This window comes from Salmo trutta, unplaced genomic scaffold, assembly GCF_901001165.1.
Source record: "Salmo trutta unplaced genomic scaffold, fSalTru1.1, whole genome shotgun sequence".
In the NCBI taxonomy this organism is placed as follows: Eukaryota; Metazoa; Chordata; class Actinopteri; order Salmoniformes; family Salmonidae; genus Salmo; species Salmo trutta.
In genome coordinates this window covers 4540411-4554686 of record NW_021822911.1, presented here as the reverse complement: position 1 = coordinate 4554686, position 14276 = coordinate 4540411, and positions in this window count along the sequence as shown.

Sequence of the window (14276 nt, the reverse complement as noted above, 5' to 3'; positions counted from 1 at the left end):
TCCAGACTGCACTCCACAGACTGCAGAGTAACAGATTGATGGTCCCCCACCAGCAGTCTCTTCCAGACTGCACTCCACAGACTGCAGAGGAACAGATTGATGGTCCCCCACCAGCAGTCTCTTCCAGACTGCACTCCACAGACTGCAGAGTAACAGATTGATGGTCCCCCACCAGCAGTCTCACCCAGACTGCACTCCACAGACTGCAGAGGAACAGATTGATGGTCCCCCACCAGCAGTCTCTTCCAGACTGCACTCCACAGACTGCAGAGGAACAGATTGATGGTCCCCCACCAGCAGTCTCTTCCAGACTGCACTCCACAGACTGCAGAGGAACAGATTGATGGTCCCCCACCAGCAGTCTCTTCCAGACTGCACTCCACAGACTGCAGAGTAACAGATTGATGGTCCCCCACCAGCAGTCTCTTCCAGACTGCACTCCACAGACTGCAGAGGAAGAGATTGATGGTCCCCCACCAGCAGTCTCTTCCAGACTGCACTCCACAGACTGCAGAGGAACAGATTGATGGTCCCCCACCAGCAGTCTCTTCCAGACTGCACTCCACAGACTGCAGAGGAACAGATTGATGGTCCCCCACCAGCAGTCTCTTCCAGACTGCACTCCACAGACTGCAGAGTAACAGATTGATGGTCCCTCACCAGCAGTCTCTTCCAGACTGCACTCCACAGACTGCAGAGGAACAGATTGATGGTCCCCCACCAGCAGTCTCTTCCAGACTGCACTCCACAGACTGCAGAGGAACAGATTGATGGTCCCCCACCAGCAGTCTCTTCCAGACTGCACTCCACAGACTGCAGAGGAACAGATTGATGGTCCCCCACCAGCAGTCTCTTCCAGACTGCACTCCACAGACTGCAGAGTAACAGATTGATGGTCCCCCACCAGCAGTCTCTTCCAGACTGCACTCCACAGACTGCAGAGGAACAGATTGATGGTCCCCCACCAGCAGTCTCTTCCAGACTGCACTCCACAGACTGCAGAGTAACAGATTGATGGTCCCCCACCAGCAGTCTCTTCCAGACTGCACTCCACAGACTGCAGAGTAACAGATTGATGGTCCCCCACCAGCAGTCTCTTCCAGACTGCACTCCACAGACTGCAGAGGAACAGATTGATGAATGTGGCCTAAAAATATGCAGGTTGTAGATATATATTCAACAATAGGAAAAAGTAAACTCATATCAGTTCTATGATAATTCTGGGTGTTCAAACACAATAATAATGTTTTTTTGTATCTGTTTCTGAACTTGGTTTCTGTTGCTAATGATCTATTGTTGGATGGTAGTCAGAGTAATTTTATAGCAGCTTTAGGTAATTTTTTATTTATTTTTTGTTTAGATTGGATTACCTTTAACATATTTTCTGTCTGTATTATCTGTTATCAATCGATGGTCAAGGTATTGATTATGTCACACTCTGACCTAGGAGAGCTGTGTTTTCTCTGTTTAGCTAGGCCAGGGTGTGATAGGTGGGTGGGCAATCTATGTTTAATTTTCTATGTTTTGGCCGGGTATGGTTTCCAATCAGAGGCAGGTGTATTTCGTTGTCTCTGATTGGAAGCCATACTTAGGCAGCCTGTTTTTCCTTTGTCCTTGTGGGTAATTATTTTCTGTTTAGTTCGTGAAACCTGACAGAACTGTTTTGCTGTCGTTTTGTTTGATTGTCAGTGTTCTGAGTAAAATAAATACAAGATGAACATCTTCCACGCTGCACCTTGGTCTACTCCTTGCCACAGCTGTGACAGATTATCTGTTATCAATCGATGGTCAAGGTATTGATTATCTGTTATTAATTGATGGTCAAGGTATTGATTATCTGTTATCAATAGATGGTCAAGGTATTGATTATCTGTTATCAATAGATGGTCAAGGTATTGATTATCTGTTATCAATAGATGGTCAAGGTATTGATTATCTGTTATCAATAGATGGTCACGGTATTGATTATCTGTTATCAATAGATGGTCAAGGTATTGCCAACTGCCTGTCCAAAAGGCCACGGTCGGTAGTAGCATAAAAACACATGTGAAGGACTACAACCTGAGGAGACGAGGTTTGTCCTCACAGCTCCTACAGGCCCTGGTGTATGAGGATGCAGTGCAGGTGGACAGCACTGATTGGTCCTGGAGAGCAAGAGGAGCAGAGGATGATGGGGAGGTGCACCTCAAGATAAGGCTCTTGGTACTCTTTGTGAAGAGAAGCGGTAGATTGACGATGATGTCTTCACTGCCAAGATGTTCTACTCACATGAGCAGGAACTGATCGTGGAGGCCTTACAACATTACACAGAGCAGGAACTGATCGTGGAGGCCTTACACCATTACACAGAGCAGGAACTGATCGTGGAGGCCTTACAACATTACACAGAGCAAGATGGATGTTGTCTTGGGGAAAGAACTGTCCTTGCTGGAAAGCTTGATGAGCTCCAGCACGCAGAAGGACAATGTGAATCATTCAGAAGGGCTTTTATTGAGGGCAGAAACTATGAAGAGGAAGAGGATGACTATTATGATGTCGAAGATGGTGATGACAACGATGGTGATATTGATGGAGGAACAGATGAATGAGGCTGAGGGTGATATTGATGGAGGAACAGATGAATGAGGCTGATGGTGATAACTACAACAACGATGGTGATATTGATGGAGGAACAGATGAATGAGGCTGAGGGTGATGACTACAACAACGATGGTGATATTGATGGAGGAACAGATGAATGAGGCTGAGGGTGATGACTACAACAACGATGGTGATATTGATGGAGGAATAGATGAATGAGGCTGAGGGTGATGACTACAACAACGATGGTGATATTGATGGAGGAACAGATGAATGAGGCTGAGGGTGATGACTACAACAACGATGGTGTTATTGATGGAGGAATAGATTAATGAGGCTGAGGGTGATGACTACAACAACGATGGTGATATTGATGGAGGAATAGATGAATGAGGCTGAGGGTGATGACTACAACAACGATGGTGATATTGATGGAGGAACAGATGAATGAGGCTGAGGGTGATGACTACAACAACGATGGTGATATTGATGGAGGAATAGATTAATGAGGCTGAGGGTGATGACTACAACAACGATGGTGATATTGATGGAGGAACAGATGAATGAGGCTGAGGGTGATGACTCCAACAACGATGGTGATATTGATGGAGGAACAGATGAATGAGGCTGAGGGTGATGACTACAACAACGATGGTGATATTGATGGAGGAACAGATGAATGAGGCTGAGGGTGATGACTACAACAACCATGGTGATATTGATGGAGGAATAGATGAATGAGGCTGAGGGTGATGACTACAACAACGATGGTGATATTGATGGAGGAACAGATGAATGAGGCTGAGGGTGATGACTACAACAACGATGGTGATATTGATGGAGGAATAGATTAATGAGGCTGAGGGTGATGACTACAACAACGATGGTGATATTGATGGAGGAACAGATGAATGAGGCTGAGGGTGATGACTACAACAACGATGGTGATATTGATGGAGGAACAGATGAATGAGGCTGAGGGTGATGACTACAACAACGATGGTGATATTGATGGAGGAACAGATGAATGAGGCTGAGGGTGATGACTACAACAACGATGGTGATATTGATGGAGGAACAGATGAATGAGGCGGAGGGTGATGACTACAACAACGATGGTGATATTGATGGAGGAATAGATGAATGAGGCTGATGGTGATGACTACAACAACGATGTTTATATTGATGGAGGAACAGATGAATGAGGCTGAGGGTGATGACTACAACAACGATGGTGATATTGATGGAGGAACAGATGAATGAGGCTGAGGGTGATGACTACAACAACGATGGTGATATTGATGGAGGAATAGATGAATGAGGCTGATGGTGATGACTACAACAACGATGGTGATATTGATGGAGGAATAGATTAATGAGGCTGAGGGTGATGACTACAACAACGATGGTGATATTGATGGAGGAATAGATGAATGAGGCTGAGGGTGATGACTACAACAACGATGGTGATATTGATGGAGGAATAGATGAATGAGGCTGATGGTGATATTGATGGAGGAACAGATGAATGAGGCTGAGGGTGATGACTACAACAACGATGGTGATATTGATGGAGGAATAGATGAATGAGGCTGAGGGTGATGACTACAACAACGATGGTGATATTGATGGAGGAACAGATGAATGAGGCTGATGGTGATGACTACAACAACGATGGTGATATTGATGGAGGAATAGATGAATGAGGCTGAGGGTGATGACTACAACAACGATGGTGATATTGATGGAGGAACAGATGAATGGGGCTGAGGGTGATGTCTACAACAACGATGGTGATATTGATGGAGGAACAGATGAATGAGGCTGAGGGTGATGACTACAACAACGATGGTGATATTGATGGAGGAATAGATGAATGAGGCTGATGGTGATGACTACAACAACGATGGTGATATTGATGGAGGAACAGATGAATGAGGCTGATGGTGATGACTACAACAACGATGGTGATATTGATGGAGGAACAGATGAATGAGGCTGAGGGTGATGACTACAACAACGATGGTGATATTGATGGAGGAACAGATGAATGAGGCTGAGGGTGATGACTACAACAACGATGGTGATATTGATGGAGGAATAGATGAATGAGGCTGAGGGTGATAACTACAACAACGATGGTGATATTGATGGAGGAACAGATGAATGAGGCTGAGGGTGATGACTACAACAACGATGGTGATATTGATGGAGGAATAGATGAATGAGGCTGAGGGTGATGACTACAACAACGATGGTGATATTGATGGAGGAACAGATAAATGAGGCTGATGACTACAACAACGATGGTGATATTGATGGAGGAATAGATGAATGAGGCTGAGGGTGATGACTACAACAACGATGGTGATATTGATGGAGGAACAGATGAATGAGGCTGATGGTGATGACTACAACAACGATGGTGATATTGATGGAGGAATAGATGAATGAGGCTGAGGGTGATGACTACAACAACGATGGTGATATTGATGGAGGAATAGATGAATGAGGCTGAGGGTGATGACTACAACAACGATGGTGATATTGATGGAGGAACAGATGAATGAGGCTGAGGGTGATGAATACAACAACGATGGTGATATTGATGGAGTAACAGATTAATCAGGCTGAGGGTGATGACTACAACAACGATGGTGATATTGATGGAGGAATAGATGAATGAGGCTGAGGGTGATGACTACAACAACGATGGTGATATTGATGGAGGAATAGATGAATGAGGCTGATGGTGATGACTACAACAACGATGGTGATATTGATGGAGGAATAGATGAATGAGGCTGAGGGTGATGACTACAACAACGATGGTGATATTGATGGAGGAACAGATGAATGGGGCTGATGGTGATGACTACAACAACCATGGTGATATTGATGGAGGAACAGATTAATGAGGCTGAGGGTGATGACAACAACAACGATGGTGATATTGATGGAGGAATAGATGAATGAGACTGATGGTGATGACTACAACAACGATGGTGATATTGATGGAGGAACAGATGAATGAGGCTGAGGGTGATGACTACAACAACGATGGTGATATTGATGGAGGAACAGATGAATGAGGCTGAGGGTGATGACTACAACAACGATGGTGATAGTGATGGAGGAATAGGTTAATGAGGCTGATGGTGATGACTACAACAACGATGGTGATATTGATGGAGGAATAGGTTAATGAGGCTGATGGTGATGACTACAACAACGATGGTGATATTGATGGAGGAATAGATGAATGAGGCTGATGGTGATGACTACAACAACGATGGTGATATTGATGGAGGAATAGATGAATGAGGCTGATGACTACAACAACGATGGTGATATTGATGGAGGAATAGATTAATGAGGCTGAGGGTGATGACTACAACAACGATGGTGATATTGATGGAGGAACAGATGAATGAGGCTGAGGGTGATGACTACAACAACGATGGTGATATTGATGGAGGATAGATTAATGAGGCTGAGGGTGATGACTACAACAACGATGGTGATATTGATGGAGGAACAGATGAATGAGGCTGAGGGTGATGACTACAACAACGATGGTAATATTGATGGAGGAACAGATGAATGAGGCTGAGGGTGATGACTACAACAACGATGGTGATATTGATGGAGGAATAGATGAATGAGGCTGAGGGTGATGACTACAACAACGATGGTGATATTGATGGAGGAATAGATGAATGAGGCTGAGGGTGATGACTACAACAACGATGGTGATATTGATGGAGGAATAGATGAATGAGGCTGATGGTGATGACTACAACAACGATGGTGATATTGATGGAGGAATAGATGAATGAGGCTGATGACTACAACAACGATGGTGATATTGATGGAGGAATAGATTAATGAGGCTGAGGGTGATGACTACAACAACGATGGTGATATTGATGGAGGAACAGATGAATGAGGCTGAGGGTGATGACTACAACAACGATGGTGATATTGATGGAGGATAGATTAATGAGGCTGAGGGTGATGACTACAACAACGATGGTGATATTGATGGAGGAACAGATGAATGAGGCTGAGGGTGATGACTACAACAACGATGGTAATATTGATGGAGGAACAGATGAATGAGGCTGAGGGTGATGACTACAACAACGATGGTGATATTGATGGAGGAATAGATGAATGAGGCTGAGGGTGATGACTACAACAACGATGGTGATATTGATGGAGGAATAGATGAATGAGGCTGATGGTGATGACTACAACAACGATGGTGATATTGATGGAGGAATAGATGAATGAGGCTGATGACTACAACAACGATGGTTATATTGATGGAGGAACAGATGAATGAGGCTGAGGGTGATGACTACAACAACGATGGTGATATTGATGGAGGAATAGATGAATGAGGCTGAGGGTGATGACTACAACAACGATGGTGATATTGATGGAGGAACAGATGAATGAGGCTGAGGGTGATGACTACAACAACGATGGTGATATTGATGGAGGAACAGATGAATGAGGCTGATGGTGATGACTACAACAACGATGGTGATATTGATGGAGGAACAGATTAATGAGGCTGAGGGTGATGACTACAACAACGATGGTGATATTGATGGAGGAACAGATGAATGAGGCTGATGGTGATATTGATGGAGGAACAGATGAATGAGGCTGAGGGTGATGACTACAACAACGATGGTGATATTGATGGAGGAACAGATTAATGAGGCTGATGGTGATGACTACAACAACGATGGTGATATTGATGGAGGAACAGATGAATGAGACTGAGGGTGTGTTGTTTTTAACATGTCCATTCTGTTTTAATTGATGTCATTGTATTCCTACCCTTTGTTTATAATGGTATGTTTTATTGATCTTTTGGGGTTGAAAGAAGCACATTTCTGTTTAATTGTTAGATGTGATACAGGCCAGTGTTGCATGTCATTTACTATTTATGTCATGGTTAGGAGAACCTGACTTGAGCCTGATATTCCCCAAGAGTCTAATGGAATAGACAGGTTTGCTTCCTCTAAAGTATTGTCTTTTTATTGACCTGTTAGTTGTGGAGTTTGTAAATATATTTTATTTAACCTTTATTTAACTAGGCAAGTCCATTTAGATTAGTGTGTAAATATTTTCATGTGAATATCTAGATCACCATCATCAATGTAGATTAGTGTGTAAATATTGTCATGTGAATATCTAGATCACCATCATCAATGTAGATTATTGTGTAAATATTGTCATGTGAATATCTAGATCACCATCATCAATGTAGATTATTGTGTAAATATTGTCATGTGAATATCTAGATCACCATCATCAATGTAGATTATTGTGTAAATATTGTCATGTGAATATCTAGATCGACATTGTCATCTTTAAATAAATTAATAACTTCTGCAGCTGATCCTGCCTGGCACCAGCAAAATGTAACCGTCCAATAATGGAATTAGTAACTAAGGATTGTAGCTTTAAGGTTTCAGTATGTAGCCTACAGAGAAACACATTCAGAGATCAAGCCTTGTCATTTCAGATAAATTCACTTTGCAGGAGAGGGAGACTGGAGGCCATGGTGGGGTCAAAGTAGCACATTTAATAAATAATTAGTCTAAACAAAAACATTGTCTCTATTGAACATGCCATACTAATAAAGGCATTTTAATCAATTATATGAAGAGTGCCTTGGTCCTCCTTTCTGTTTGATGACCTACTCACCCCTTTTACCAAAGAGCACCTTCTGTCTACCAACATTTACTATTGTGGACCTTAGTAGCGCTTCCCTTCCTCCTCTTTCTACTAAACCACAAAGGGGTTAGAACTACAATTCCGGCGCCATTTCCGGTTGCCGTCGCTGGACGCGATGCAACGTGAAACAGGGAGTTGTAGTTCTTCACAGAAAGCCCAGGTGTATTCAAACCATTACAGTTTTACATTTACATTTTAGTAATTTAGCAGACGCTCTTATCCAGAGCGACTTACAGTAGTGAATGCAGACATTTCATACATTTTTATTTTCCCGTACTGCGGGCTAAGGCCCATATAAAATAGTTTAACTGTCTGAGCTAGGCTATGTGGGGGCGAAGGTCCATATAAAATAACTTAACTGGCTGAGCTAGGCTGTGTGGGGGCGCAGGCCCATATAAATAACTTAACTGTCTGAGCTAGGCTGTGTGGGGGCGCAGGCCCAAAAAAAATAACTTAACTGGCTGAGCTAGGCTGTGTGGGGGCGAAGGTCCATATAAAATAACTTAACTGGCTGAGCTAGGCTGTGTGGGGGCGAAGGCACATATAAATAACTTAACTGTCTGAGCTAGGCTGTGTGGGGGCGAAGGTCCATATAAAATAACTTAACTGGCTGAGCTAGGCTATGTGGGGGCGAAGGCACATATAAATAACTTAACTGTCTGAGCTAGGCTATGTGGCTTAACAGCATCTTTCACAAGAAAACAAAATGGCCTGATAGAAGTGGGATTTGTATTTATTTATTAGGCCGACTTACAACTGCATCATGGCCAAAAAGGCAGCATCCTACATAAAACAATATTTGAATGAAAAAAAGGCGATGTCTTTATCTGAATGTCTGTATCGGGATAGCCTGATCCTTTATTGACAGAACAAACAGATGGCTCAATGGATTTCAATCAGCTCATTTTGAATTACAGCCTTATCCAGCGAGGGGTACTGCTTTCTTAGCAAGGGAGGAGAATTATCCACCAGGGAGGACTGTGAGAATATCACATTAAAACGAAATGATATCCTTGGGCATGCTGTAGTCTTCAAATCTGGAGGAGAAGTTGTCTGGTCCCTCTGCCTGTCGTTTCTTCAGTGTGCTGAAGAGCAGTAGCCTTCCAGATGACAAGTCCAAATCCAACAACTCAAGCTTCCTAGTAAAGGCCTCAAGATTTATCACCGTGTCCACGACTGTTTTCCTCTTCCTTGTCACTGCAGATTTAATTTAAATTACAGACTGTCGCCAAAAAAGCAACATCTGAGAGGAATTCCTCAATTTCCAAAATACAAAGGTGATCAGCTGCTGCCCTCATTTGGATTTTTCTGACAAAATCCACAACCTGGTCATGAAGCTCACAGAATGGCTCTAGGGCTTTTCCTTTACTCAGCCAGCGCACGTTGTAGTGAAGCAGGAGATCATCCTGGATGGACTCCTCTGGTTCTGTCACCAGCTTGCTTTTCCTTTACTCAGCCAGCGAACGTTGTTGTGAAGCAGGACATCATCCTGGATGGCCTCCTCTGGTTCTGTCACCAGCTTGCTTTTCCTTTACTCAGCCAGCACACGTTGTTGTGAAGCAGGAGATCATCCTGGATGGCCTCCTCTGGTTCTGTCACCAGCTTGCTTTTCCGTTACTCAGCCAGCACACGTTGTTGTGAAGCAGGAGATCATCCTGGATGGATTCCTCTGGTTCTGTCACCAGCTTGCGGAAAATACGGTGTTGTGTTGCTTGATGTCTCCCTGACAAAGTTTATTATGAGCATTACTTTATCCATCACATCCTTTAGCTCAGTGTTTAGTCTGGTACACAGCACACTCTGATGGATGAGACAATGTAAACCATGTTTAGTCTGGTACACAACACACTCTGATGGATGAGACAATGTAAACCATGTTTAGTCTGGTACACAACACACTCTGATGGATGAGACAATGTAAAACAACCTGCTGACCAGGCCAGTGTGTCTGTCCACCATAGCAGGAGTCCATCAGAAACCTCTGTCCACCATAGCAGGAGTCCATCAGAAACCTCTGTCCACCATAGCAGGATTCCCATCAGAAACCTCTGTCCACCATAGCAGGAGACCTTCAGAAACCTCTGTCCACCATAGCAGGAGTCCATCAGAAACCTCTGTCCACCATAGCAGGAGTCCTGTCAGAAACCTCTGTCCACCATAGCAGGAGTCCATCAGAAACCTCTGCCCACCATAGCAGGAGTCCATCAGAAACCTCTGTCCACCATAGCAGGTGTCCCATCAGAAACCTCTGTCCACCAAAGCAGGAGTCCATCAGAAACCTCTGTCCACCATAGCAGTAGCCCCGTCAGAAACCTCTGTCCACCACAGCAGGAGTCCCATCAGAAACCTCTGTCCACCATAGCAGGAGTCCATCAGAAACCTCTGTCCACCATAGCAGGAGTCCATCAGAAACCACTGCCCACCATAGCAGGAGTCCATCAGAAACCTCTGTCCATCATAGCAGGAGTCCATCAGAAACCTCTGTCCACCATAGCAGGAGTACATCAGAAACCTCTGTCCACCATAGCAGGAGTCCATCAGAAACCTCTGTCCACCATAGCAGGAGTCCCATCAGAAACCTCTGTCCACCATAGCAGGAGCCCATTCAGAAACCTCTGTCCACCATAGCAGGAGTCCCATCAGAAACCTCTGTCCACCATAGCAGGAGTCCATCAGAAACCTCTGTCCACCATAGCAGGAGTCCATCAGAAACCTCTGTCCACCATAGCAGGAGTCCATCAGAAACCTCTGTCCACTATAGCAGAAGTCCATCAGAAACCTCTCTCCACCATATCAGGAGTCCATCAGAAACCTCTGTCCACCATAGCAGGAGTCCATCAGAAACCTCTGCCCAACATAGCAGGAGTCCATCAGAAACCTCTGTCCACCATAGCAGGAGTCCATCAGAAACCTCTGTCTAACCTTAGCAGGAGTCCATCAGAAACCTCTGTCATCATAGCAAGAGTCAATCAGAAACCTCTGTCCACCATAGCAGGAGTCCATCAGAAACCTCTGTCCACCATAGCAGGAGTCCATCAGAAACCTCTGTCCACCATAGCAGGAGTCCCATCAGAAACCTCTGTCCACCATAGCATGAGTCCCATCAGAAACCTCTGTCCACCATAGCAGGAGTCCCATCAGAAACCTCTGTCCACCATAGTAGGAGTCCATCAGAAACCTCTGTCCACCATAGCAGGATTCCCATCAGAAACCTCTGTCCACCATAGCAGGAGACCTTCAGAAACCTCTGTCCACCATAGCAGGAGTCCATCAGAAACCTCTGTCCACCATAGCAGGAGTCCTGTCAGAAACCTCTGTCCACCATAGCAGGAGTCCATCAGAAACCTCTGCCCACCATAGCAGGAGTCCATCAGAAACCTCTGTCCACCATAGCAGGTGTCCCATCAGAAACCTCTGTCCACCAAAGCAGGAGTCCATCAGAAACCTCTGTCCACCATAGCAGTAGCCCCGTCAGAAACCTCTGTCCACCACAGCAGGAGTCCCATCAGAAACCTCTGTCCACCATAGCAGGAGTCCATTAGAAACCTCTGTCCACCATAGCAGGAGTCCATCAGAAACCACTGCCCACCATAGCAGGAGTCCATCAGAAACCTCTGTCCATCATAGCAGGAGTCCATCAGAAACCTCTGTCCACCATAGCAGGAGTACATCAGAAACCTCTGTCCACCATAGCAGGAGTCCATCAGAAACCTCTGTCCACCATAGCAGGAGTCCCATCAGAAACCTCTGTCCACCATAGCAGGAGCCCATTCAGAAACCTCTGTCCACCATAGCAGGAGTCCCATCAGAAACCTCTGTCCACCATAGCAGGAGTCCATCAGAAACCTCTGTCCACCATAGCAGGAGTCCATCAGAAACCTCTGTCCACCATAGCAGGAGTCCATAAGAAACCTCTGTCCACTATAGCAGAAGTCCATCAGAAACCTCTCTCCACCATATCAGGAGTCCATCAGAAACCTCTGTCCACCATAGCAGGAGTCCATCAGAAACCTCTGCCCAACATAGCAGGAGTCCATCAGAAACCTCTGTCCACCATAGCAGGAGTCCATCAGAAACCTCTGTCTACCATAGCAGGAGTCCATCAGAAACCTCTGTCATCATAGCAAGAGTCAATCAGAAACCTCTGTCCACCATAGCAGGAGTCCATCAGAAACCTCTGTCCACCATAGCAGGAGTCCATCAGAAACCTCTGTCCACCATAGCAGGAGTCCCATCAGAAACCTCTGTCCACCATAGCATGAGTCCCATCAGAAACCTCTGTCCACCATAGCAGGAGTCCCATCAGAAACCTCTGTCCACCATAGTAGGAGTCCATCAGAAACCTCTGTCCACCATAGCAGGAGTCCATCAAAAACCTCTGTCCACCATAGCAGGAGTCCATCAGAAACCTCTGTCCACCATAGCAGGAGCCCCATCAGAAACCTCTGTCCACCATAGCAGGAGTCCCATCAGAAACCTCTGTCCACCATAGCAGGAGTTTATCAGAAACCTCTGTCCACCATAGCAGGAGTCCATCAGAAACATCTGTCCACCATAGCAGGAGTCCATCAGAAACCTCTGTCTACCATAGCAGGAGTCCATCAGAAACCTCTGTCTACCATAGCAGGAGTCCATCAGAAACCTCCGTCCACCATAGCAGGAGTCCATCTGAAACCTCTGTCCACCATAGCAGGAGTCCCATCAGAAACCTCTGTCCACCATAGCAGGAGTCCATCAGAAACCTCTGTCCACCATAGCAGGAGTCCCATCAGAAACCTCTGTCCACCATAGCAGGAGCCCATCAGAAACCTCTGTCCACCATAGCAGGAGTCCATCAGAAACCTCTGTCCACCATAGCAGGAGTCCCATCAGAAACCTCTGTCCACCATAGCAGGAGTTTATCAGAAACCTCTGTCCACCATAGCAGGAGTCCATCAGAAACATCTGTCCACCATAGCAGGAGTCCATCAGAAACCTCTGTCTACCATAGCAGGAGTCCATCAGAAACCTCTGTCTACCATAGCAGGAGTCCATCAGAAACCTCCGTCCACCATAGCAGGAGTCCATCTGAAACCTCTGTCCACCATAGCAGGAGTCCCATCAGAAACCTCTGTCCACCATAGCAGGAGTCCATCAGAAACCTCTGTCCACCATAGCAGGAGTCCCATCAGAAACCTCTGTCTACCATAGCAGGAGTCCATCAGAAACCTCTGTCCACCATAGCAGGAGTCCATCAGAAACCTCTGTCCTCCATAGCAGGAATCCATCAGAAACCTCTGTCCACCATAGCAGGAGTCCCATCAGAAACCTCTGTCCACCATAGCAGGAGCCCATCAGAAACCTCTGTCCACCATAGCAGGAGTCCATCAGAAACCTCTGTCCACCATAGTAGGAGTCCCATCAGAAACCTCTGTCCACCATAGCACTAGTCCCATCAGAAACATCTGTCCACCATAGCAGGAGTCCATCAGAAACCTCTGTCTACCATAGCAGGAGTCCCATCAGAAACCTCTGTCCACCATAGCAGGAGTTTATCAGAAACCTCTGTCCACCATAGCAGGAGTCCATCAGAAACATCTGTCCACCATAGCAGGAGTCCATCAGAAACCTCTGTCTACCATAGCAGGAGTCCATCAGAAACCTCTGTCTACCATAGCAGGAGTCCATCAGAAACCTCCGTCCACCATAGCAGGAGTCCATCTGAAACCTCTGTCCACCATAGCAGGAGTCCCATCAGAAACCTCTGTCCACCATAGCAGGAGTCCATCAGAAACCTCTGTCCACCATAGCAGGAGTCCCATCAGAAACCTCTGTCCACCATAGCATGAGTCCCATCAGAAACCTCTGTCCACCATAGCAGGAGTCCATCAGAAACCTCTGTCCACCATAGCAGGAGTCCATCAGAAACCTCTGTCCACCATAGCAGGAGTCCATCAGAA